Source organism: Bactrocera neohumeralis, chromosome 3, assembly GCF_024586455.1.
Source record: "Bactrocera neohumeralis isolate Rockhampton chromosome 3, APGP_CSIRO_Bneo_wtdbg2-racon-allhic-juicebox.fasta_v2, whole genome shotgun sequence".
Classification (NCBI taxonomy): Eukaryota; Metazoa; Arthropoda; class Insecta; order Diptera; family Tephritidae; genus Bactrocera; species Bactrocera neohumeralis.
The window spans coordinates 51,205,281-51,230,912 of record NC_065920.1 but is presented as its reverse complement, the minus strand read 5'-3'; the positions used below and the strand labels follow the sequence as shown (position 1 = coordinate 51,230,912).

The 25,632-nt window shown below is 35.7% G+C and overlaps 1 pseudogene; it reads left to right on the top strand.

Annotated features, from left to right (window-relative positions):
• The first annotated feature begins 9,109 nt into the window (after positions 1-9,109).
• On the top strand, positions 9,110-18,079 carry LOC126753699 (uncharacterized; annotated as a pseudogene).
• Positions 18,080-25,632: the final 7,553 nt, after the last annotated feature.

Sequence of the window (25,632 nt, the reverse complement as noted above, 5' to 3'; positions counted from 1 at the left end):
AGTCGGAGTATAACATTGTGCAACACCGCGCAGCAGATAATCCATTTATTTACTCTATTCATGCCTTTTTCCTCCTTGATTTGAAGTCTCAACGTTTTCAAGCTGCCAAACCTTTCCTTCAACATGCCATAACAATGTTCAATTCTAATCCTATAACGACTGAATATTTTGTTAAAGAAAGTTCGCTGACCCTGTGTTAGTTCTCTAGAGTTTTCTCTAAATGGTGTTATAACAGTTCGTGACAATTTATAGGCACTGTCACCTGCGATCCATTCAGCTCCTCCAAAAAACACATCGGCGTCATTCGACAATTCGCAGTTACTAAAAATACGTGCATCATGTACGCTACCTGGATAGCCTAACACTAAATGTCTTATTTGAAGCGAATGGCTTGAACTTTAACTGAGTATTGGTGCTTTCGTGAAAAGTAAGCTTCTGGGTCTTGAGAAGGTTTTTCCGCCAAAGGAATTTCAGTACCATCGACGTATCCCACGCAGTTTGGCAATTCACCCCAGGTTACGTCCATACAATGATATTACTCCTACAACCAACGACGCTACAAATTTAAATTTACTGAATACTGGTTGGTCTCCGATTTTCGAGAAAATTTATCATTATTCAAATGTACCGTTCAAACCTGCTCTTAGAATTAAGAAATTTTGCTCTATTGATGTTAAACCCGTTAGTATGTAAATATATATATAAATTAAACCCTGCATTTTATTTACTGGCGCCCAACGTTGGTCCACGCGAAAAAGTTCCTATAAAGGATAAAATATTGTGGCCGTGGTTTCGAACCCATTTAGAATGAAAAATCGTCAACTGTAAAAAGCTATTCCTGTGAAAAGAGAAACATGACAAACCAGCATAAAGGGGATTTCGTGAAGTCTAACAAGCAAAAGGAGAACTTCAGGGACACCATTTATTTGGACCAATAATGAAGCTGTAAGTAGATTGCTCATTATGTAATATTTTGAGTAAGAAAAGTATAAAAACATTAATTCATATTGTAAAAAGTCTCTTTCTGAATGTGCTAGTGAACAGACGTGTCACGTGTTTAGTGGAGATCTAAATATCAAAGTGTAGCAAAATCGATTTGTTAATAAACATCCAACAATTGCAAGGTCGCGAAATGAATGCAGAAGGTGAGAGTACTCTCTTCAAATGGCAAAATGTTACAAACAAAAATGGAAAGCGTGCCAACAAAGAGTCCCCTAGCTCGTATGTCCACAGAAAACAAGTAATTTACACCCAAACCGATACGATCTTTTGAGTGACGACGACAATGATGAACGAGAGGCTGGCGAGCACAATAATATGGAAGCGAGTGAAGCAACAATGCCGAATATAACAAAGCCACCACCGTTGATTATACCTGGAGTAGTTAAGATAAGTGAAATGATAACCTCTATTTTAACTTTGATTTCTAAAAAAGATTTTAGTTATAAATCGTCAAAAGATGGACAATTTAGACTATTTATAAATTACATAGATTCATATAGAAAAATTGAAAAAAAACAACTAGAAGCAGAGAAGATAAGTTGTCATACATATCAGCCCAAACAGGAACGGTCATATAGAATAGTACTAAAGGGATTACACTGGTCAACTCCTACTGAAGATATAAAAAATGAAATTACTCTATTAGGACATAAAGTCAGAAATGTATTTAATGTTAAGAGTAGAGTAACAAAACAACCTTTGTCAATGTTTTTTGTTGACTTGGAGCCAAGTACCAACAACAAAGAAATCTATTAGTAAAAACATTTGAATAATGCAAATATTAAAGTAGAGCCCCCTAGGAAAACAAGTGACATGGTTCAATGGCATCGATGCCAAGGATTTGGACATACCAAAAAATGTGGACTAATGCATCCAACCTCAGAATCCACAAAACCAAAAGACACTTTACCAACGTGTACTCATTGCCAACAACACCACACCGCGAATTACAAAGGCGGCATAGTTTATCAGCAACTCACTGGAAAGAAGCCTATATTTTCCAACCGTACGAAAGGGAGTGTAAACATGATTTCGCAAAACACTAATAATAACACAAATACTGCAATCAACAACAAGCTAGCATTTTAACAGGTAAAGACCATAACAATGTGGTAAATGAACAAAAATCAATAGAAAATATTGAGCGTTTACTCCCTAAACAAATTGAATTAACAAACACACTTCTTAATATGATGTCACTACTTATCGATAAACTATGCAAGCAGACTTAAGAATAGCAATATGGAATGCCAATGGTTTATCCCGTCATACACAGAAAACTGAAATATTTTTAAAAGACAACTTCATTGATATAATGTTGATTTCAGAAACCCATTTCACAGACAAAACCTTTTTTAATATACGAAACTATGACCTAATCGCCACTAATCAGCCTAGTAACAGGGCTCACGCCGGCTGTGCTGTTTTGGTTAAATCAAATATCAAGTATGATATACTTGAACCAACACAAACATTGTCAATACAAGCTGCAGGAATCAAACTAAATTGCAATAATATTGACCTACATATTTATGCTTTGTATTCACCGTCAAGACATAGCATCACAACTCCGGAATACGAAAACATTTTTAATTCCCTGGGCAATAGATTCCTTGTGGGAGGTGATTATAACGCTAAACATCCCTGGTGGGGCTCACGTATCCCTAACCCAAAAGGTAGAGAACTTTATAAGTGCATTACAAAGAATAATTTTAAAACTTTATCTACTGGTGAGCCTACTTACTGGCCAAATGATCCACGTAAAATCCCTGATCTGCTAGATTTTGCTGCATATAAAGGCATTCAAACTCCACTGCCTTGACATTGTCAGTTCTAAAGAACTAAGCTCAGACCACTCGCCAGTTATTATCAGTTATAGCTCTCTTATTAATACAAAGCAACGGAAGTATATTGGATTAAATAATAAAAACCAAATCAATATTTTTCAAGACCAGATAACAGACAATGTGGAACTTAAAACCTCAATCAAAAGCTCAATAGAACTGGACAATGCAGTTGAAACATTTACGTCGTTAATTCATCAAGCAGTTGCTGCATCTATAATCGAAAATAGCGCAAACTTTACACCTAGGCGTCGTGCCTGTGTGCATGTGTCTGCAGATATCAGAGCATTAATTCAACAAGAGAGAAAATTACGAAAAAAATGGCAAAATACTAGAAGCCCAGCAGACAAGACTATACTAAATAAGGCTACAGGTGAACTTAAAGATAAACTTAAAGAATTTAGAAATAAATCAATCCATGAACCAGTGGAAATCCTTGGTTTTATTAATCCCGAAGAGGGAATAGAAACAAATCCCTCGAAAATTGAAGCATTTCTGAAAATGCCATACCCAAATTCAATTCAAAAAGAAAAGATATAACGGAAAAAATATTAGATAAACAAAACGCCGATCTGGCCTACCATAATAAAAGTAGAACAGATATGAAAACATATTCCGATGGAGACATAATATACGTAAAATTAAATAGGAGAATTGGCAATCAATTGTCCCCAAGGTATAAAAAGGAAATAGTAGCACCTAACTTTAACGCGACAGTTAAAACTAAAACAGGACGAATAGTGCATAAGAAAAACATTCGAAAGTAAACATTTTTTTTATTTTTAGGATTTTTCTTTGGGTAATACCCTGCATAGCAGAAATACAACTCTTGTACTACACTTCATCGCATATTATTACTATAAAAGACAAACAATCAAAGATACAGGACGGTACATTTAAGATAATCCATTTAATAGACATACACCAATACGACACTTTTCTATACGACATACGAACATACATTAAATAAGAATGAAATGGAAATCGCTATGGAAAAGCTTCAAGAAGAAAATATGCCATTTGTAACCATAGAAGAAGCATTAGAAAGATATTTTGTTAAATTGAATTAAATGGTTTTTGGTTTTATTTGTCAATCCAGAGATACGAACCTAGTAAAGTAAACTAGTAAGGAGTAAATTCGCAACAATATGAATGACATCCAGCAATTAGAAAATATTATCAATGCTATGGCCGATAATACAATTTTGATGAAATTAGAGAATAAAGAAATCCTGCAAAGAGAATTGTTTGATATAAGAAATAAACTACTGACTCTTATGACAGTTAGAGCTAGAAATAAAAGAGGACTGATTAATGCAATTGACAGTATGTCAAAATGGCTTTTTGGAACAATGGACGAAGGCGACAGACAAAATGTACAAACATATCTTTTACGAACGAATGACTCATTTAAGGAACAAATTGAAATACACTATTGTTTCGCATCAGCTATTGAACATTTAAAAGAAATTGTTAAAAGTGACAGATTAAAAATTGAAAAAGAACTTAATTCGATAAATAAGCTTACATATGATGAATACAAACAAACTTTATACGAGTATTTAGATCAATACACAAAATTCACTTGTTAAAAAGTAAAATAGAACACATACAAGAAAATGTTGTATCCGCTAAATATGGGATAATACACCCGAATACTTTAACTAACGAAGAAATTGGAAAATATAATATCGATTATACTCGTTATAAGCTAAAATAGCTACAACTAGGAACAGTAATTGTAAGTAATACATTTCTAGTATTTGGTATAAAAATACCAAAAAATTTTCAAAATGTACAAATATGAAAAATTATGCCAATACCTAAGAGAGAAAATAATGAAATAGATGCAAAAATAGAGGAAATATTTACCTACAAAAATAAAACATTGATATTTGAAGATAATAAATCGTTAGAACAAATGAAAATAAGCAAACATTGTAAGAATAATAAAGGAAGGGATCACGAAAAAATAATAACTTATCTTAAATTGTAACGGTTGTGGTGAATATAACCACCTTATAAAAAAAAAATCGCAAACGGTGACGCTTTGACCGTAGACTTTTTTTTTAGCTTTACGTGAGGAAGTAGAGCAATTACGCTCACAAATAGTAGTGAATACTAGTGGTGCAACCAATTTTCTAACACAAACAATAGACGATAATATAGTATGCCAAGAACCATTAGACGTAGTTAAATCCATACCTGAATTTACTGGTAGGATGAATTCATATGTTAGTTGGCGAGAGGCGGCGCTTAACGCTATGAGCCTATACGTGAAGGGTAGTACAAAAGCCTTTGCTGCGCTCATAATACTTCGAAATAAAATTAAGCCTGATGCAAACGATGCATTAACAAACCATGGAACGGTACTCAATTTCGATGCAATTCTATCTCGTTTAGACTTTGCATATGCGGACAAACGTCCTATACATATAATCGAACAGGAACTAAGCATCCTAAGGCAGGGTGTAATGTCGGTTGTAAAATATTACAACCTCGTCAACAAAAAATTTACCCTATTAATAAATAAACCAATTATGACACACGGAAACAACGCACACTTAACAAAAGAATAGGGAACATGCCTTACGAATTTTTATAACAGGACTAAATACCCCACTAAGAGACATAATATTTTCTCTAAGCCCACAAGATTTACCTGATGCTTTGGCAAAAGCTCAGGAACTAGAATCAAATAACCAAACAGCCGGGTTTGCACAAAATTTCATGTATGATAGAAACAAGTCAAAGCCAATCTATACAAACAATAATTTAAGATTTCCACAAAGGAACAACCCTTCAAATAACAATATATGTATGTCGGAGCGCTTATGCTTGTATTTTGTATGTCACTGTAAATGCGTATGTTGTAGTGGTATTATTTTGTAGGTGACTGTATGACAGAACGTTATTTGAAGTAGACGACGCATTGGCGTTTGTAATACGGTACTACAGAATGTAACTGCGCAAATAAGCATAGTAACAGGACTAGAGAAACTGTTACTGAGTGAGGTCTGATCGTATTCTGCGAACAGAGTGAAGAAACTCAGGAACCGTTAGGTACTTGTAGAGCAGTAAAGGGTTGCGTATATAATTAAGCGCAATGTCCTCGCAGAGTCAGTTCAAGAAGTGATCTTGATTGGAACAGAACTCGCTGTGCTCGTAAAATAAAAAGTGAAGTATAAAGTGTAAAGTGTAAAACTGTGAAGTGTGAAGTGTAAAAGTGTGTAGTAAAGTGATATGGAGACAACCAAAAGCAAATCTCCTACATGTACATTATAATTTTCCCAAACTGGCACCTATGGATATAGATCCATCTGTATCCAGACTTTATAATAGAGATTTTAATATGAGGGGACAACAAGGCAATAGAAATTTTAAACAAAATCTAAAACCAATCCAAACGAATGCAAACGTTCAGGTTAATAGCGGTCAAAACCAAGAAGCATATGGTGTAAAGCAAGAGAAAAGTCAAAGAATTAATAATATGAATGAGAGCCATTTTTTGGCGAAGAGGGGACGAACTCCCCTATCTCAAACTACATGACTTCAAATTAAATAAACACTTAAGAGCTCTAGTCGATACGGAAGCAATCTCATGCTACATTATATCCATATCCCTTATCTGTAAACTCGTTTGTTAATGAAGAAATAAATAAAATGATTAACGATAATATAATAAGACCTAGTAAAAGTCCATATAACTCACCAATTTGGGTGGTACCAAAAAAGGGTACAAATGACAATGTAACACCAAAACTAAGAATGGTAATTCACTACAAAAAAATAAATGAGCATACAATTTCTGATCGTTATCCGATTCCGGATACAAACGTAATACTGTCTAATCTAGACAAAGCAAAATATTTTTCAACTATTGATCTAGAATCAAGATTTCATCAAATTTTAATGACAGAAAATGATATCGAGAAAATAGCTTTTTCCGTTAATAATGGGAAATATGAATTCTTGAGGATGCCTTTTGGGTTAAAAAATGCCTCTAGAATTTTTCAGAGCAATGGACGATATATTGCGAGAGCATATAGGAAAAATCTGTCACGTTTATATGTATGATTTAATTATTTTTTCGAAAAATATAACTCAACACGTAAAGGAGTTGGAAACAATTACAAAAATATTGAAAAATGCTAATATGAAAATTTCTTTGGCAAAAACAAATTTTTTCGCGGAAGAAATAGAGTTTTTGAGTTATATAGTAGCTCAAAATATCATCAAAACAGACCCAAATAAAATAAAATTAAACTTAAACTATCCAATACCAAAACGTTTGCGAGCATTAAGAGGACTTGCAGATTATTATCGTAAGTTCGTTAAAGACTATGCTGAGATAGCAAAACCTTTGACAAAATACCTATCAGGAGAAAACGGTAGGATTTCTAAAAATAAATCAGACAAATTTGAAATAACCCTAGACGAGGAAGGAATATTTGCAGTAAATAAATTAAAAAAACTTTTGGCTTCAGAAATGGAATTGATACAGCCTGACTACTCAAAACTGTATTAACTACCGATGCATCTAACGTTGCAATGGGTGCGGTACTATCGCAAGGGAGTAAGTAAACCAATTACCTTCATTTCAAAAACTCTTAATAAAACAGAAAGAAATTGTGCAACTAATGAAAAAAAGCTTTATGCCATTGTTTGGGCACTAAAAAATCTACGAAATTATCTTTATGGTGTAACCAATTTGGAAATACATAATGATCACCAACCATTAACATTTGCTTTATCACCACGCAATCCTAATCCAAAAATGAAAAGATGGCACACAATTATAGAAGAATTTTCTCCAAAATTTGTATACCAACCCGGTAAATCCAATATTGTAGCTGATGCATTGTCCCGTCTTGAATTATATAACATTTCCGATGATTGCCAGAGCCAGGAATCCCAACATTGATCACAGAGTAGTGAAAACGTTCAAATACAAGAAACACAAAAACCCATAATTCAATTTAAACAACAAATAATATTGTGTAAGAACAGATTTACGATCCATGAGTTAATTGAAACCTTTGGAAATAAAAGGCATTTAATAGAATTTGATACAGTAGAAAATTTATTAACTATTTGGAAAGAATATATTCAGCAGAGTTCAAAGTGGGCAACCATCGTGTAAACACGTCCCGTGGCCTTTTCACGCGTTCTCTTCCTCTTTGCGATCGACTACGATAGTCTAGCTGATTCAGTTACCGCAGCTCCTTAAAGTTGTAGTTGTTAGTTTATTAGTGTTAACATAAAAAAAAGAAAAAACTCAGTGCCGTAGTTATCATTTTACACCATGAACGGGGCTGACCCCCCCGAAAGCAATAGGTTTCGGTTACTCGATCCCGATTTGCAACGTCCGAACAAACGACCAAAATTCAGTGACTTTGTACCACTTCCTGCGCCAAAACAAAATGACGACCATATCCCTCGGTTCTTAGTGGCAAGTGCCATCGGTCCAATTGCAGATGACAAAATCCGTCCATTATCATCATATAACGTCTTTCAAATCGAAAGGGGTTTAAAACACATTTGCGGCGATAACATCGTTGTAACGGAATTAAGATCCGGTGACCTCCTCCTAAAAGTCGAAAATGCGAAATCGGCCGAAAAGTATATTAAAGCAACCCGCATAGACATTATACCTGTAAAAATTACCTCTCACAAAGGTCTTAACACCACACAAAGCAGAATATTTTCCAGAAACCTAATCAATCTCTCCGAAGAAGAATTAGTAGAAGGGCTAGGAAACCAAAAAGTGATCGAAGTCAAAAAAATCATGCGTAAAGATGGTGACGCACTAATCTCTACCGGTGCTGCAATTGTGACATTCGACCTAATCCGTAGACCAGAAATCCTTAAATTAGGATGGGAAAGGGTTCGTGTGCAAGAATTTATCCCAAATCCGATGCGGTGCAAAACCTGTCAAAGACTCGGTCATACCAAAAATAGATGCCGAAATATTGAGCTATGCAGCCCGTGTGCAACCTCTCCGCCACATAATCCATGCCCAAGAACATTCTGCATAAACTGCCAAATTGAAACCCATCCATCCAATGACCCTGGCTGTCCCACTTTCTTAATGAAAATACCACCCACTTTCTAAATAAAATAAAAATAGAGCGCCGATGCACAATTAGAGATGCGTGGAAAATCTTCAACAGCGACCCCAACACACATCAAATGCAACCCCCTCAAAAAAAAAAACAAGGGCGCCGTCCTTCGCACAAATTGTAAAAAATACCAGCAGTATAATGACCGAACCAACAACTGTAAACACAGCACTCGACTTGCAAACAACTCCAGCAAACAAACCCCAGGTAGAAACTACAAACAATAACCCACAAGCAAATAACGGAGCATCCAAGAAAACATGTCATACTAAATCAATCACACAAACAACTTCAACCATATCCAAACCTCAGCAGAAAAACAGCACAACAACATCCCCAGTAAGACAACAAACAGCAACTAACGTCAGCACACCAGAAATAGCGACTACAAGTAGAAATGCAGAAAATAATTCCAGCCCACCCACCCCCACATACCCCCGTCCAATCATCAGGGATACCGAGATGTCACCTTTCAGCCAATTACACGCAAAATTCCCCGATCTTAACGTCCTCATAACACCAAATACATATAAAACAAAATTACCGTCACACAAGTCAACCAACATAGATAAGTCATAAATATAAATATCCTTATACTAACCCTTTAATTCATATACTAACACACATATTATATAACAAATATTACCATTATTACAGTGGAACATAAACGGGTATCACAATAACTACATTGAACTTGAAATCCTAATAAAGATGTATAAACCCTCCATTATACTTCTAATAAGAAATAATCGCACATTATAAATCCAACGGCTGGCAATTGATTTTCACGGATGGATCGAAGGCCTAACACACCTCCTATGCTGTGGTAAAGGAAAATCAAAAAGTTGTCGCGTACGGCCTCTTTTTTTCATTCTGCTCTATTTTCACCGCCGAAGCAACCGCTATATTCCACGCTGTTCAATACTCTGCCAAAAACAAGGATCAAAATCATGTGGATACCTGGACACTCCGGCATAAAGGGCAACACACTTGCAGATACCATCGCCAAAGATATTTCCATCACACCAACAATCACATCCGAAGTCATCTTACCTAGCGACATATACCGACTAATTCATAGTCAGAGACAAACAAAGTTATTACGTGAATGGGCGGATTATAATCACCATTATTCGGACATTAACCCCAACCGAACAAAACCTGTATACACAACATCCATACCTACCAACCACATCACCCCCTACACACGTCTCCGAATTGGGCACACCATAATTACCAACGCGCACTTATTACAGGGCATTAGATCCAACACCTGCCCCTTCTGTGAAGCAACAGTCAGCGTGCAACATCTACTGGTATCCTGCCCAGAACTTGTTTCTCAAAGACTTCATCATTTCGACAACAAGGACCCTCTCCCATTGTTAATGGACGCCACAGAAGAAAATATTAGCAAAATTTACAAATTTCTAAAGGACACAGACCTACTCCGTCGTATCTGACCCAACCAGCCAGCCGAAAGCCTCTGCTGCTAGCGCTGCGTCTGCTTTAGTTTATATAATAATTAATTATTATGTAAGCTTTGTATAAATAAATAAAATAAATAAATATTCAGCCAAAGCTAGTGACGGGGATTTACTGCACTGTTGAAGATTTGCATGAAGTCCAAGAAACTCTCAAACAAACTTTTCAGAACCAATTTGTATTTACAAACCTTTTTCCAATGGAATGAATCGAACAAACCCATAATAGAGCTCATTGAAGCTATAATGAAAATATTAAACAAATAGAAAAATTGTATTACTGGCCAGAAATGAGAAAAGTATGAAAGAATACATTCGAAATTGTATGAAATGCAATAAAAATAAATATGGTCGCCATCCCAAAAAAATACCAATAAGCAAAGCCCCAATCCCAGAAAAAGGGAAACAACTTCATTTAGACATTTTCTACGCACAGAAACTACAATTTATCACATGTGTAGACGCTTATTCAAAATTTTTAATATTAAAACATTTAGAAGACATGCGTAGAGAAGAGAGAGAAGCTTCGGCCATTGGTTGTCCGCGCGTGCGGCATTTGTTATTCTCTTATGAATGTTTGTACAAATTAGACATTTACGCCGCCGAGCCACGCCGCCGATTTTTACCAGTTCAAACGCACCGCCGCCGAGTTAACAAGAAAATGGCGCGGCGGCGGCGGCGGCGTGGTTCGGCGTACCATAACGTTTGGTACAATCTAAAATTATTTCCATGATAAAAAGCAAATTCATTCGCGAGTGAACAGTGAAAGCGAATAGACGTGAAATCAAGAGCAACCAACACTAAAAGAGGAAATATACAGTTATCAACATACAAAGTAATCTTAAATGAAGGTCGTAGTAAGTACAATACAGACAATAATTAAAAAAGTGAAAAATAAAGAAAAAAACGAACATAATGCACCTCGATGGCGAGTAGCCAGGCAGTTCCTCAGCCAATTACAACACAAGAAGCCGAAGCAACAGCCAAACAAGACCAACAACAAAAAGATGCGACCGACCCACGAAAATTTTAATTACAACGGTACCCATAACGGACCCTACATTGTCTACCTTGACAAAAAAAAAACAAAAACGATAATGAAAGAACAGCAATTAACGCGATCTCGGTGAACAAGTGGTTACAGGATAACGGAACAGAGGACATTCTGGAAGTCACAAAAATAGGATTTGGAAGATGCAAAATCACTTTTAAAAACGGGAAAGCAGCAAACAACTTCTGTGAAAAAACAAGCGAGCAATACGAAGCGAAGATTTTTGCACACTTTGTATCTAAAATGGGCATAATATTCGATATACCAGTTGACATTACGGAAGAGGAGCTAAAAGAAAACATTGTTTCACCTATAAAAATACTAAAAACAAGGAGAGTGAACAGGACACAGGAAGGGTTGAAGTTTCCCACACGAAGAGTCAAAATATTGTTTGACGGTCTGGAAGTACCGAGGGAAGTAACGTTCGGTTACACCAAATTAAATGTGAAACCATTTGTGGCATTTGCGCAATGCTACCGTTGTTTCAGGTACAACCATGTTGCGCAGCACTGCAAGCAGCTCAACGCAATCTGCGCAAAATGTGGAAGTACACACGACAACACAATAAAGTGCTATAAGGAACAATGCGTTAATTGTAAGGGGAACCACCAGGCCACGAGTAAAGACTGCCCAGCAAGGGTCAAGGCATATACAATCAAAAGAATAACCACGCTCGAAAATATCACTAGCAAAGAGGCACAAATAAAATACAAAAACATAATCGGAAACCGGTTCGAGCTACTTAACAACAACGCTGTCCTAGACACGGAATTTCCCCAACTACCAAAAAGGAGAAAGATACAAACGTACAACAATACAACAGGAGCCATGAAGCATATGCACCAACAATTCTCGTATGCCAAAGTCGCGAGAACGAACCACAATAAAACAAGAGAAGATAACAATGCACAAAAGACCATGGAAGAATGGAAACAAGCAACACTAGAAAACGAAACAACGACGAATAATAAATTGCTAGCATACCCGACCAACCTAGATAAATACTTACAAAAACAGGACGACTTCGCCTCAAAAATCAACCAAACGATTAACAACTGTTTAACGCAAAACACAACACATGCTAATAACAAGGCCCTATACGAAGCCTTAATATATATCCAAAGTGCAGTCGAAACCGTGTTGTCATACCGTACGGTCGCATTTTTTTTTCTCTCGCTAGTGCTGTTGTTGAGCATCTGCATTCTAGCGGTGTCTGTGTTATTTTCTCGTTGTGTTTATTTCTTATTGTTAATTTGTGCTACATTCCTACATTTTTGCATACAAGTTAATACACCATAGTAGCCAACAACAAAAGAACAAGAGCAACAACACGCTTCCGGACAACATTTCAATTCCACCGAAATCGCTGACGATGCGTCTGGAGCTGAGCGTGCAAATTATTTTTCAAACTACAAACGACGCGCTGAACGAGTTGCGCGTGACCACAACAAACACCTATCGCTGCTACTGCGCTGGCAAGTCACGCGGCAGAGCGTGTGCAGGACAGGTATTTATTCGCCGCTGCAATTTTTAAAAAGTTCAGTTGTATTTACTCGCTCATAAAGAAATAAAGAACATTATAAACTTATAAACAACCGGTCTTGTCATTGGCGCCCAACGTGGGGCCACAACAAAATCCTTGTAAAGGATAATTTCGTGGCCGCGGTGCTCGGACGCACGCCAAGCCGAGGCGTAGCCATCGAGGGACCAAACTAACAACCATCAAGGGACTATATTACTATTACTACAATATGAAAGAATCTATGCTCCTGATTTTGATGGCGGCTGCGTTATCGCGGTCAGAAATTCTAAATTTCACTGAGTCCGTCTACATTCCTATTTCGGACGGGGAGGTTGCAATTTACCGCCAGTACAAACACATCATTCACCACCTGAATTTGACCATTTACGAGAACATAGCCGAAGAAACGCATAATCTTCTTGGGAATTTCCCGCAGTCTCACATCAGGAAAACCGTTCAACTGGACATAGACCGCATATTACGATTAATAGATTCATTAAGAATTCATCACCGACAATCCCGTAGCATAAACTTTCTTGGCACCGCTCTCAAATACGTAGCTGGAACTCCCGATTTCGATGACTTTAACCAACTTCAAACGCGGGCAGAATCCCTGATTGAAGGAAACGAGCAACAGATTTACATTAATAGCCAGCTCCAAGTTAAGATTAACCAGTTAACCGACACCGTAAACAAATTGATTAGCTCGACCAAACAGCATGAGATTGACACTGGACATCATTTTGACTTGATATCCTTTCTTACCTGCACAACATTAACCAAAAAAATCTGCGACACATTGCATCGTTGAGGGGGCTTGTCGAAGCACAGTCGTCTCAGTGGCTTATAGCCTACACCTTAACAATAGTATTTTTTATTGTTTGCATATCAGCCTACATAATCTACAAAGTACGGAAGCGCAGTGCTAATATTGCAATATTGAACAGCGTTCTTAAGGGATCCGTGGACGTCCCCTCTTCTAGCGGGGGAGTAGTTAACACACCATAGTAGCCAACAACAAAAGAACAAGAGCAACAACACGCTTCCGGACAACATTTCAATTCCACCGAAATCGCTGACGATACGTCTGAAGCTGAGCGTGCGAAAATTATTTTTCAAACTACAGAAGCCAGGTACTCCACTGCCAACGATATTGCTGACGACGCGCTCAACGAGTTGCGCGTGACAACAACAAACACCTATCGCTGCTACTGCGCTGACAAGTCACGCGGCAGAGCGTGTGCAGTTTATTCACACAGGTATTTAGGCGTAGTCGCCGCTGCAATAGTTTTAAAAAGTTCAGTTGTATTTACTCGCTCAGCTTTTACGGCTGCTCTTGCACCGAAGCAAGGGAAATAAAGAACATTATAAACTTATAAACAACCGGTCTTGTCATTTACATAAGAAGTAATATTTTCACAATGCCCCCTGGGGCCAACAATCTGGATGATAATAGGTTTGCCCTATTATCCTCAGCCCAGAAGACTAAAAAAAAAGCCTGAACAATCAACGTTGGAATTTCCGGAACTCCCCATAACAAAGAAGGATGACCCCAAATATCCTCGCGGGATGCAAGTAAACCTATTACATCCATCTCCTGCTTCGCGATTTATAAAGGTATTCAATCTATCAGTAAAGATATTAACAACATCTCGTCACTTCGCGATGGCAGCCTACTCCTCCTTGTAAAAAATCAAAAAATTGCTGATAAATTCCTTTTCACTAAGAATCTACCCGGTGCAGGTGCTGTTGAAGTCGCTCTTCACAGCACCCTTAACTCAGTCAAGGGCACAATTTATGCCCCCTATATTTGCCAACTTAGCGACGATGAAATAATTGAAGGTCTCAAGGAACAAGGTGTCTCCGCAGTCCATAAGTTTAGCAAAATGGTTAAAGGCGTTCGTGTACCTACTGGTGCCGTATTATTAACATTCAATAAATATACACTTCCTAACAGAATTGAAGTAGCCTGGAGAACCCTAGATGTCCGTCCGTACTACCCTAATCCTATGCGCTGCAAAACTTGTCAGCTATTAGGACACATCGCTAAACACTGCGATAAATCTCCTTCCTGTGGCATTTGCAACCTTCCTCCTAACCACTCTCCACCTTCTGATTGCACCAGAGTTTACTGCGCAGGTGAACACCCCTCGTCCTCAAATGCTTGCCCTAAATTTATTCAATCGAAAGAAATATTAAAGATTAAAATTATTCACAAATGCACCATGCGGGACGCCATTACCATGTATAAAAATCAACTTCCTTCCACCCCTTCCCCCTTCTCCTTCGCCAACGTGGCAAAAATGCAAACTAACAGCGATATAAATACAAACTCAAAAAATCCTAATAACAAAGATAATACTTCAATATCAAAAAATTCTAACCTCAATAATAACGCAACAACAACAAAAGCTAACAACGATTCATCCTCCACCAACAATCCATTGCATCACATAGAACTTCCAGAAACTTCAAAGAACTCCCCTCTTCTATACCCCCCACCCTTGAATTCTTCCCCCATCTTTCTCTCCACTTTCTCACATCTCATCGCCCTCCTCACACACCTTAACTCCCCTGGCATCTTTTGCCATCTCTCCTCTTGCTCATAACACCTATCCAACCTCCTCCTCCCTTTCATCTCCGTCACCCTCGTTGATGGAACAATAAATTCCCATAACCTCACATTATTACTTTTTCTTTATTTTTCTATCCATGTTATCCATGCTTCAGTGGAATATCAACGGATACTTAAATAATTACATCGAACTCGAACTTTTAATTAAAACATTCAACCCCTCAGCAATATTATTAAATAAAACTCATCTTGCCAACAATATTGTAGCTCATACCCCTAAGGCATATATAGGTTATTTATATAACCTCCCCAGCAATACCACCAGCAAATAGGGAATAGCCATTCTGATCAACAGAAAAGTACCACATAACACCCTCCCCCCTACTCCTTCAAACATCTCCTCCCTCTCCATAGAGATTCTTTGAATTTCATTCCCGTCTTTTCCCCATTTCGTCCAATGTCGCATCAGGAGCCCTCACGTATTCAAAAAATTATCCGTTCTGCAGTCAATTATTCCATTCCTCAGTCCTCCTCTAAATCAGCCAAACCTGCGCGCACTTGTTCAAATGCTAACTTAATGCAAATCAAAAAATCTAATGCGATTTTTCGTCGTAAGGCGAAAGCTGCTAAAGTTCTCTGTTTTCAAAAGTTCACTAGCGAAATCAATTCCTCTTCTAACCCAAAAAAGATCTGGGCTGACATAAGGATCTGGTTTAACCTCCTTTTCTCCGATTTCTCTCCTCAATTCTCCTCGTGGTAATCTTCTATATCCGCAAGATATAGCCTTAGAACTTGCGCTTCACTTTTCCAACGTTTCCTCGGATTCCAGTTTTTCTCCTGAATTTTCCTTCAGCAAACTGTCCGTTCTTTCCTCCCCTTACCTGCCTCCCTCGAACTTGTCTTCTTCAGCTAGGTTTTTAGATTCTGATATATCCATTCTTGAACTCCTCTCTGCACATCCCGTAAAACAAACTTGGAGAAAATTCCGAGATGACTGGCTATCGAGATTTTCTTGGTTGCGGAATAAAGATGGGTGTAGCTATTGCATAGCTTGTGATAAGAAGCTGTCAAACCATTTATCATTTAAAAAAAAACATAATGTTTTTCCAATCCACAAACAAAACGAACAGAAAAAAAAACATCAAATCTAAATGGACAAGTTTTTGGATGAAGAACATCAACAAATGTCTAAGCAAGTACATCATGCGGAGTTAACTATGGTTATGTTTCTTATTTGCCACAATTTGCCATTTTTACTTATGGATTTCTTACCGAAACTGTTAAAAGAGTGCTGTCCGGACTCTCGAATTGCACAGCAGCTTCATTGCGGCCGAACAAAAGCCACAGAATTGGTGGATCAGTTGGGTAAGAGGTCATGTGAAGAAGTTACCGAAAAATTAAGAACGAACAAATTTTCTCTGATTGTGGATGAAACCACGGATGTTTCGACAAAAAAATGCTTAATTTTAATTGTTCGATTTTTTGACAAATTTTCAAGAAGTGTTCATGACAAATTTTTAGGTTTAATAGAATTAAAGTATTGCGATGCGAATTCCATCTACTTAGATATTAAAAAATTCTTTATGCAACGAAATATTCCTCTTAAAAATGTTATCGGACTAACAACCGATGGGGCAAATGTAATGGCCGGAGAATTGAATAGCCTAAAAGAAAAGTTCAAGTCGGACGTAGATCTTTATGTTCAGCTTACGCGTGTAAACAGTTGCCGCATCAAATCGAACAACTTTGTCGCTCTATATACAGTTTTTTTTCTCATAGCCCGAAAAGAATCGAAGAATTGAAGGAATTTCAAGAATATTGTCAGGTGGAGCCCCACAAAATATTAGGCGTTTCTTTAACAAGATGGCTTGCCTTGGAGCAGGTTATTAATAGAATTGTTGAACAATGGCTTCCACTATATTTATATTTTCTTGATCGTGTGTTAGAAGTGAACGGTACTAAAGCTTCAGGCTTGGCATTGCAAATGAATGAGCCCGATGTAAAGGTATACTTTCTTTTTTTATCCTACATTCTGAAAATTATCAATGATATGAATAAAGAATTTCAATCAGAAAAGGTTAGATTGCCATACTTACATTTGCATTTGGAATCCAATTTTAAATTAATATTGGTCAATTTTATGTCAAACGCATATGTTCGAAATTTGAAATCTTTGAATAATATTGATTTATTAGACGAAGGAAATTATGTTCAAATAGAAAATGTTTTTATTGGTTCCAAAGCAGAAGACTATTTGAAAAAAAGTAAATTGACTGATTTTCAGAAAGTAAGAATAAAAAGAAATGTTCTCAAATTTTACTTAGAGCTCTTAAAACAAATTAAGCAACGATTCGACTTTTCAAGAGAAGATGTTGAAAATTTAGTAATAATAACACCCGGTAAAGTTTTATTCAACTCTGAACTATCGATTGAACCATTATTAAAAAACTTCCCAGGTTTGGCAACCAGCGATTATAGTTAGCCAGTGGAAATTATTAAGGCTTACCAACTTGGAATTGAACACGGAAATGAATATTCTAGATTTTTGGGAAAAAATTTCAGTTTTTAAAAATGGAATGGAAGAAGCATGCTTCCAAGATCTCACAAATTTTGTATATAATTTGATGACTTTACCCCACAGCTCAGCAGCTGCCGAACGGAAGTTTTCCGATTTGTCTTTAATTAAATCGAAAACAAGAAATAAATTGTCATATAAAACCATAAATAACATAATGCTTGCAAAAGAACTTGCTAATTCTCAAAATGAAGCAAATTATGTGTGGGCAGCTAAACATTACTTTAAATGAAATTTGATATTTGATTGATTAATTTTGTCAAATGTAAAAATACATATGAATATGTATTTATTTTGATCAACCAACTTTGATCCTAAAACTAAGTTTATTTCAATGTTTTTGGTTTTTTCTGGCTTGTCAAATAACTTGTTATTGTTAACAAACGTTAAATGAGCTTGAATGCCATTAGAATTTTTGGAAAAATCGAAAAATCATCAACAATCAAAGAGGTCGAAGTTATAGCTACTGAGGAGATGTGGTGATCTCTTTGTTTGTTGATGAATTTTTGAACTTTCCTAAAATTCGTATGGCCTTCAAGCTCATTTAACGATTGTTAACAATAACTAAATTTATTTCATTCAAAGAAACAAGAAGTTATTTTATGACCAATTTTTTGTCATTAATGTTAAGAGAAACACGAAGTGATATTTGTTATATCTTTTTTTTATATTAATTTTAAGAGAAACAAGAACTGAAGTTTATTTGAAATACTTTTAATTTTTTTAATTATTTATTTTGTAAATAAAAAAACGCTTAAAAAAAAAGTAAATGTGTTTCTTTTATTTTTTACAAATAAAATTTGTAAAAAAAAGTTTGGTACTTTTTTTTTTAATTTGGTAAATTTTTTCAAGGGATTTGGTAAAATAAAAATGTGATTCGCGGCAACCCTGATATTAGCATTCAAGGTAAGTTTGTTAATGAAGTGTATTAGCAAAAAATTAATAATTTCTTACAATTAACAGATGGATAAGTCAGTGAAAGATTATTCAATAAAACTTCAGCGGTTGAATGGAAATTGTAAGAGTAAACTATGGAACTATTTTGGAGTTTTGATGGTAGATAATAAAAACATTGTTGACGAGGAAAAGGTTTTTTGTAATCTATGTTTGGAAAAACAGAAAAAGGACGCCCCATCATTACTTTTTGCATGGTAACGAGTGCAGTATATAGTTTTTATTACACAAAAAAGTTTTTGCATTTTTTCTAGTGCTCAGATTCTATCATTTAGTAAAAACTGCTCAACAGGAAACTGAGCGCGTCATTTAAAAAATGAACACAATGTACGCGAAATTTATTCTCAGAGTACTTCATGGACAACAAGTGGATCAGTAACCAGTTTTTTCCATAAAAGTGGGCAGGAAAGGTCTATAGTAGATAAAAAATGGGTGCTGGGAAGAGACCTAGCGTTGTGGATGGCAAGAGATTTGCTTCCTTTCCATATAATTTCTCATAATGGAATGAAAGACTTCCTTAAAAAATACAAAGTTGTAGTTGCTGATGATGATATTCCACACTACAAAACCCTATCAACAACAGCATTGGATGATGTACATATGTATATGAGTAAAATATCCGGACAAAAACATTTCGCATTAACATTCGATTTGTGGACGGATAACTTCCGAAGAAGAAGTTATATCACTTTTACGTTTCATTATCTGACAAAGAGTTTTGAAATGAAACACTTAACGTTAGAAACAAAATATATTTCAAAATCTCACACAGCAAATAATATTTTAAGTGAACTCGAAGAAATAACAAATATGTTTAAACTACAATTGGGATCTAATTTCATAGTTACTGATCAAGGAAGTAACATCAAAAAAGCCATTGGTTTAGGGTGTATTAACAACAATTTCTGCCTTGGACATGGCCTATATAACTTACTGAATGTAGATGGCTACAATTCCGTCCCGGAATTAAAAACTTTAATTGTAAAATGCAAAAGCATTGTAAGTGCCTTACGTTTCAAGACTCATGTTTTAAGATGTCATGCTGATGACCTACAAAAAGAAGTTTTATCAAAGATAGATAATTTGGAAGAACTCCTTGCATCCGAAGATGACGCATGGGTAAATTACGATGACGAATTTGGTCCGCTAGATGATGTTCCTTTAGAATCTTACATAAATATAAATAATCTGGAGGACTTACGAGGTAGTTTGGTAGACAAACGAAACGTCACGCTTAAAAACTCGGTCCCAACTAGGTAAATTTGGAATATAAATAAATTTTTCATTGACCATGTTCACTACATATTTTGTTTTAAGTACATTTTTCAAAAACTTTTTGTTTTAATTTTATTATTTAATTCATAATTATTAGGTGGCACAGCGTTTTAGCCATGCTAGACAGTGTTGGCTGTCAAAGGACGACAATAAATAAATTACTCTCAGCAAACAAGAAAAATGATTTAATATTACTAGAAAAGGAGGCACAGCTTTTATATAACTTAAAAGATTTTTTACAAAAATTCAAAGAAGCTGTGAGCATCCTTTCGGGCGATTCATATCCGTCAATATCTCTGGCATTGATTATTAGAACTGAGATTATGTCAATTTTAGAGCATGATGATAGTGATCTGACAGAAAAAAACATGAACTTAACTCTAATTGAGCAATTGAAATTTAATATAAAAAGCAAATTAGACTATAGATTTCCTGTTACTGACATATTAGTTTGTGCCGCTTTACTGGCTCCGCGATTCAGCGCATTGGATTGTGTTTTGAAATATTGTTCGCAAAAATGTTTTACAAAAAAGGAGTTTTTAATAAAAATGTACAAAGACCTAGTTGGTGATACTGAACAAATAATCGACGACCAGAATAATAATCAATCTCCATCTGCCAGTAAAATATTAAAACTTGCCCAAAAGCACTCTACAAGTTCGAAAAATATGAGTTTAGAAGCGGAATGTCATTTATTATTAAGTATATCATCATCATGTTTTAACTTTTTGGAAGGAAAAGGCAACGGCGATGCCCTTATTATCTACATTAGCAGTGAAAGTTTTATGCATTCCTGCATCCAGCACACCAAGTGAGCGTGTGTTCTCTATTGCTGATCTCACCTTAACAAATAAAAGATCTCCGCTGAGTCCTCACAATGTGAATAAAATAATTTTCATTCATGACAACTATGAGACCTGTAAAGAAGATTTAACGAAATATAGCATAAAGCAAACGGGAAGCACTAGTTGCTAGCCAGCTCTATTCGTGAGTGGAATGAACAGAAACAAACAAAAAATAAATTAAATCAAAAAGTGTTGAAAGAAGAAGATATAAATACAAATCAGCAAGATCAACAAAGTGAAAAGACAGAAAAACAACTGGATATGGAAAATTAATGTAATAGAATGAATTCTGGAAAATATAAGTGTCTAAATTAGTGAAAACTAGATGAAAAAAAGTGACTTTAAAAGTGTAAAGCTGCTATTGAAGCTTAAAATTGCAACAACTTCAAAATAAGTTACAAAAACAAATACAATAAGAACAAAATGCTAAAAAGTTTTGTTGAAAAAAGTCAAATGCAATGGCAACCGACATTACGGCCCAAACAATAGACATAGAACATAGGAACCACTTAGGCGAATTGGATAGGATACCTGACATCGTAAAATGTCTAAAGGAATTCTCTGGCAATCCAGGAGAATTCAACTCGTGGAAAAAAGCATAGATCGGGTTTTAGCTACTTATATATGAACCTCAAAAGGGGACACCGAAGTATTACGGAATTTTAAGCGTAATACGGAACAAAATAATAGGCAATGCCGATGCGGCATTGGAAGCATACCATACATACGCCACTTGATTGGCAATCAATTTCCAAATGTCTAATTAAGCACTACGGTGACAAGCTCGACTTGTCAACATTAGAATACCAAATGAATGAATGAATTGGTCCAAGGAAATAGAACAGTTTCAGATTTCTATCAACAGGTGTATAGCCACCTTTCATTGATACTAAATAAATTAGGTTGTCTCGATATGCATGCTGACGCTAGCGTATAGAGACAAAGCATTAGATACTTTTATAAGAGCGCTTAACGGGAATTTACCTAGACTATTAGAAATACGATAGCCGGCAGACCTGCTGTAGGCTCTTCATCTGTTTAAAACTATAGAACCAAAACTTTCGTATGAACCATGCGTACAATAAAAAAACTAGTACAGCTTCCACCCTTACCTCCAAGAAGGAATTTTCCACAGCCACAAAGGTATCAATTTTACCCCCAGCTAACGCATTTACCCCAACCACAGCGGACAACTTGGCAACCAAAACAACAACAATATAACAATTTTCACTACGATAATAACCCCTCAAGACCTCCGAAACCGCAGCCACGTCCAGAGCTCATGGACGTCGACCCGAGCATACACTCTCGTTGCGTTAACTATATAAACAGACCCCAAGGAAGTGAGCACTTTGGCAAAAGGCCACAACAATTTCCGAATGAACAGCGAAGGAAAGAGCAACCAACATTTCACATTGACACAGCTTCACAGGAAGATGGACAATTTAGTGAACCAAGCGATATCCATTTTTTAGAATAATTGGCTCTTCGCTCCCCCCCTTCGAAGTAAAGGCGGAGAGCGGCAGAATTTTAAAATTTTTAGTGGATACAGGTTCCAGTAAAACTTATGTTAAGCAAGAGCTGGCAAAAAAAAAGAATCCAAAACGACAATTTCTTTTTTGCAAAATCTATGGCGGGAAATTTAGAAATCAGCGAACATACTTATGTTCAACTTTTTAACTTTAATGATAAAATTAAATTCTATCTAATGCCACTTCTCAAAACATTTGACGGTATTCTAGGGAATGATACCCTTCGGGAACTTTAAGCCATTATATACACTGGCGAAAATTACATGACTTTAAGTAACGGCTTTAAGGTTCACCTCAAACAGCTCCCCTCATAGCGAGTGAACGCAATTAATGTATGTAGATGAGGGAAACCTCTCAGAAAACATCTACAAAAGTAAATCTCATTACCGATTTTGAAAGCTATAGCCACATAAAAACAGCAGTACTTTTCCAGGATAACACGATCATAAGAACCGTCCTCATACCCCAATATTCCAACAGCGTCCTATCCCAAATCAAAATTGAACCCCTTTCCAATATAAACAATAAATCATTGGTTTTAGACAAATACGATGTATTAGTAGATGAAGATTAAAGATATGTAACTACAATGTAGAAATTAAGGATAATCTGGAGAAAAATTTAATTAAAGAGAAGGATCAATGTTTAACAAATATATTAAAATTTGAAGAAGCAGCTCGTAAGCTCAGAATTTGTAATGAGCAATCTGTAAATGAAGTGCTATCAGGCACATTAATATTTAAAAATTTTCAATCAAAAATTATACAAAACTATAACAGACAAAATATTAAACAAAGAGGAACTTTTTTAATAAAATTTAAAAATTGTGATATCAGTGTATTTAACAGATCATATATGAATGTAAAAAGGGAAGTATATGAATCCATTGTATTACCGAATGTAATAACAAAAATTAAAGAAAATACAAATTTTACTAACAAAGAATTAAGACTGGAAACCTTATATGTGAAACAACTCCAACATGAAAATAATATTGAATTTTTGTTAAATAAAAGCGGCAGTTCCTCAGTAATTAGCTTGAGTTCTGATGTAATAATAATTGTCATAATTATAATCGTTATGATAGCATTTTTATATAAACATCGTCAGAAAGTATATTTGTCACCTGAATCTAGTGTAGAGTAAACGTGCGGAAAGGTCCTTTTTTACAAATAACAATGGAACACCCTACGAGCAACAACGATTGGGGACAATCTATTTAAGAGGGGAAGAGTTAACACTTGTTACATGAATAAGTATCGACTTACAACTTCCGGCACGTGTGACCGAAATGCACCAGAAAGTGCATGGTCAGCGTCTGCACTATCTGTTGTGCAGAATAAGATTCGTGGAACGCGAGCACACTACAGTAAATGTAAGAAATAAGATCAAGTGTAGTTGAAATAAAGATCCAAGCAAAGAAGCTTGAGTTTTTATTGCACCAAAACTGGCGACGAGGATTCACAAGTCAAGAATTCACAAATAAGTAAACCAAGTTATTAACCAATAAGGTGCAAAACGCGTAATAAAATAAAATAAATGGGAATTAAAATTAATTATAATTATAATAACAACAGCAACAATAATAAAACCAACATCATCAACAGCGTTAAAAACGCGTAATAAAACAAAATACAAACAGAGTGGGAATTAGTAAACCTATGTAAATAAAGGTAACAACAGCAGCAGCAGCAACATTAATAAAAACAAAATCATCAACAGCGGGAACTCAACAATTGAAAATTATTATTTTAAAATAAATAAAATTAGGAATAAACTACATAATAGAATATTAGCGCATAATGATTTAAATTTCTCAACGAATGAAGTTAATAGGATGGCACTGAAATCATTTAGGGAACATCTCCCAGAACCCACAAAAACTATGATTATATCAAGAGACCCGGATAGTCTAGAAGAGGCATACAAAATAATATTAGAAGCTAGACAGCAAGGCTTCACGGCGCAAGGGCAACAAAAGAAAAATCATAACCCAAATAGCTATCGTAGGACTAATTTTAGCGATAACGTTAACAATAGAACATTTTCCAGACCCAACCAAAATATAAATAATATCCCCACTTATAACAGTAGTTATAATAGATATAAGAATTATATGCCACAAAACAGGTATAACGGTGGCTATGTCCCAAGGAATGTAGGTAATAACTATAACAGTGGCAACGGATCAAGCCAAACTAGAATGTCAAACCAGACAACAAACACAAATTATAACCAACAGGGAAATTTCAACCCACAGAGAAACTTTAATCAACAAAGAGACGGGAATCAAACGCAGAATTACAACCAATCAGGAAATTATAATCGGTCCGTAATATCAAATCGCAATAAACCAGAACCTATGGATATTGGCAATGCAAATACAAATTTTCAGTGGGAACCACAAAACAATTACCCTATATAATAATAGATACACACATAAGAAAATTATATTTCATCATTGACACTGGAGCAGAGTTCAGTTTGATCAACGAAAATGTTTGTAATCCGAAATGGAAGAGGGAAATCACTTAATATCTAAAGATTCAAAGCATTTAAAAAAGCATACAAGACTCAAGTTAAACGAAAATTTAAATTTCAGGATTAATATGGCGAAAATTACAATACTCTTAACGATAATAACGGCAATCAATGGACTTCTACAAATAAACAAGTTTGAAAACCAATCGGGATACGCTAAAATAAGAATCAGAGAGATAGACATAGTGAATCAAACCGCAACAGTAATCCATATAATGGATTATCCAGGGAATTTAAGCAGATTATAAATGAAATTGAAAATAACTTAGAAAATAATTTCAACCAATATAACAGGAATGACAGGGAAATATTA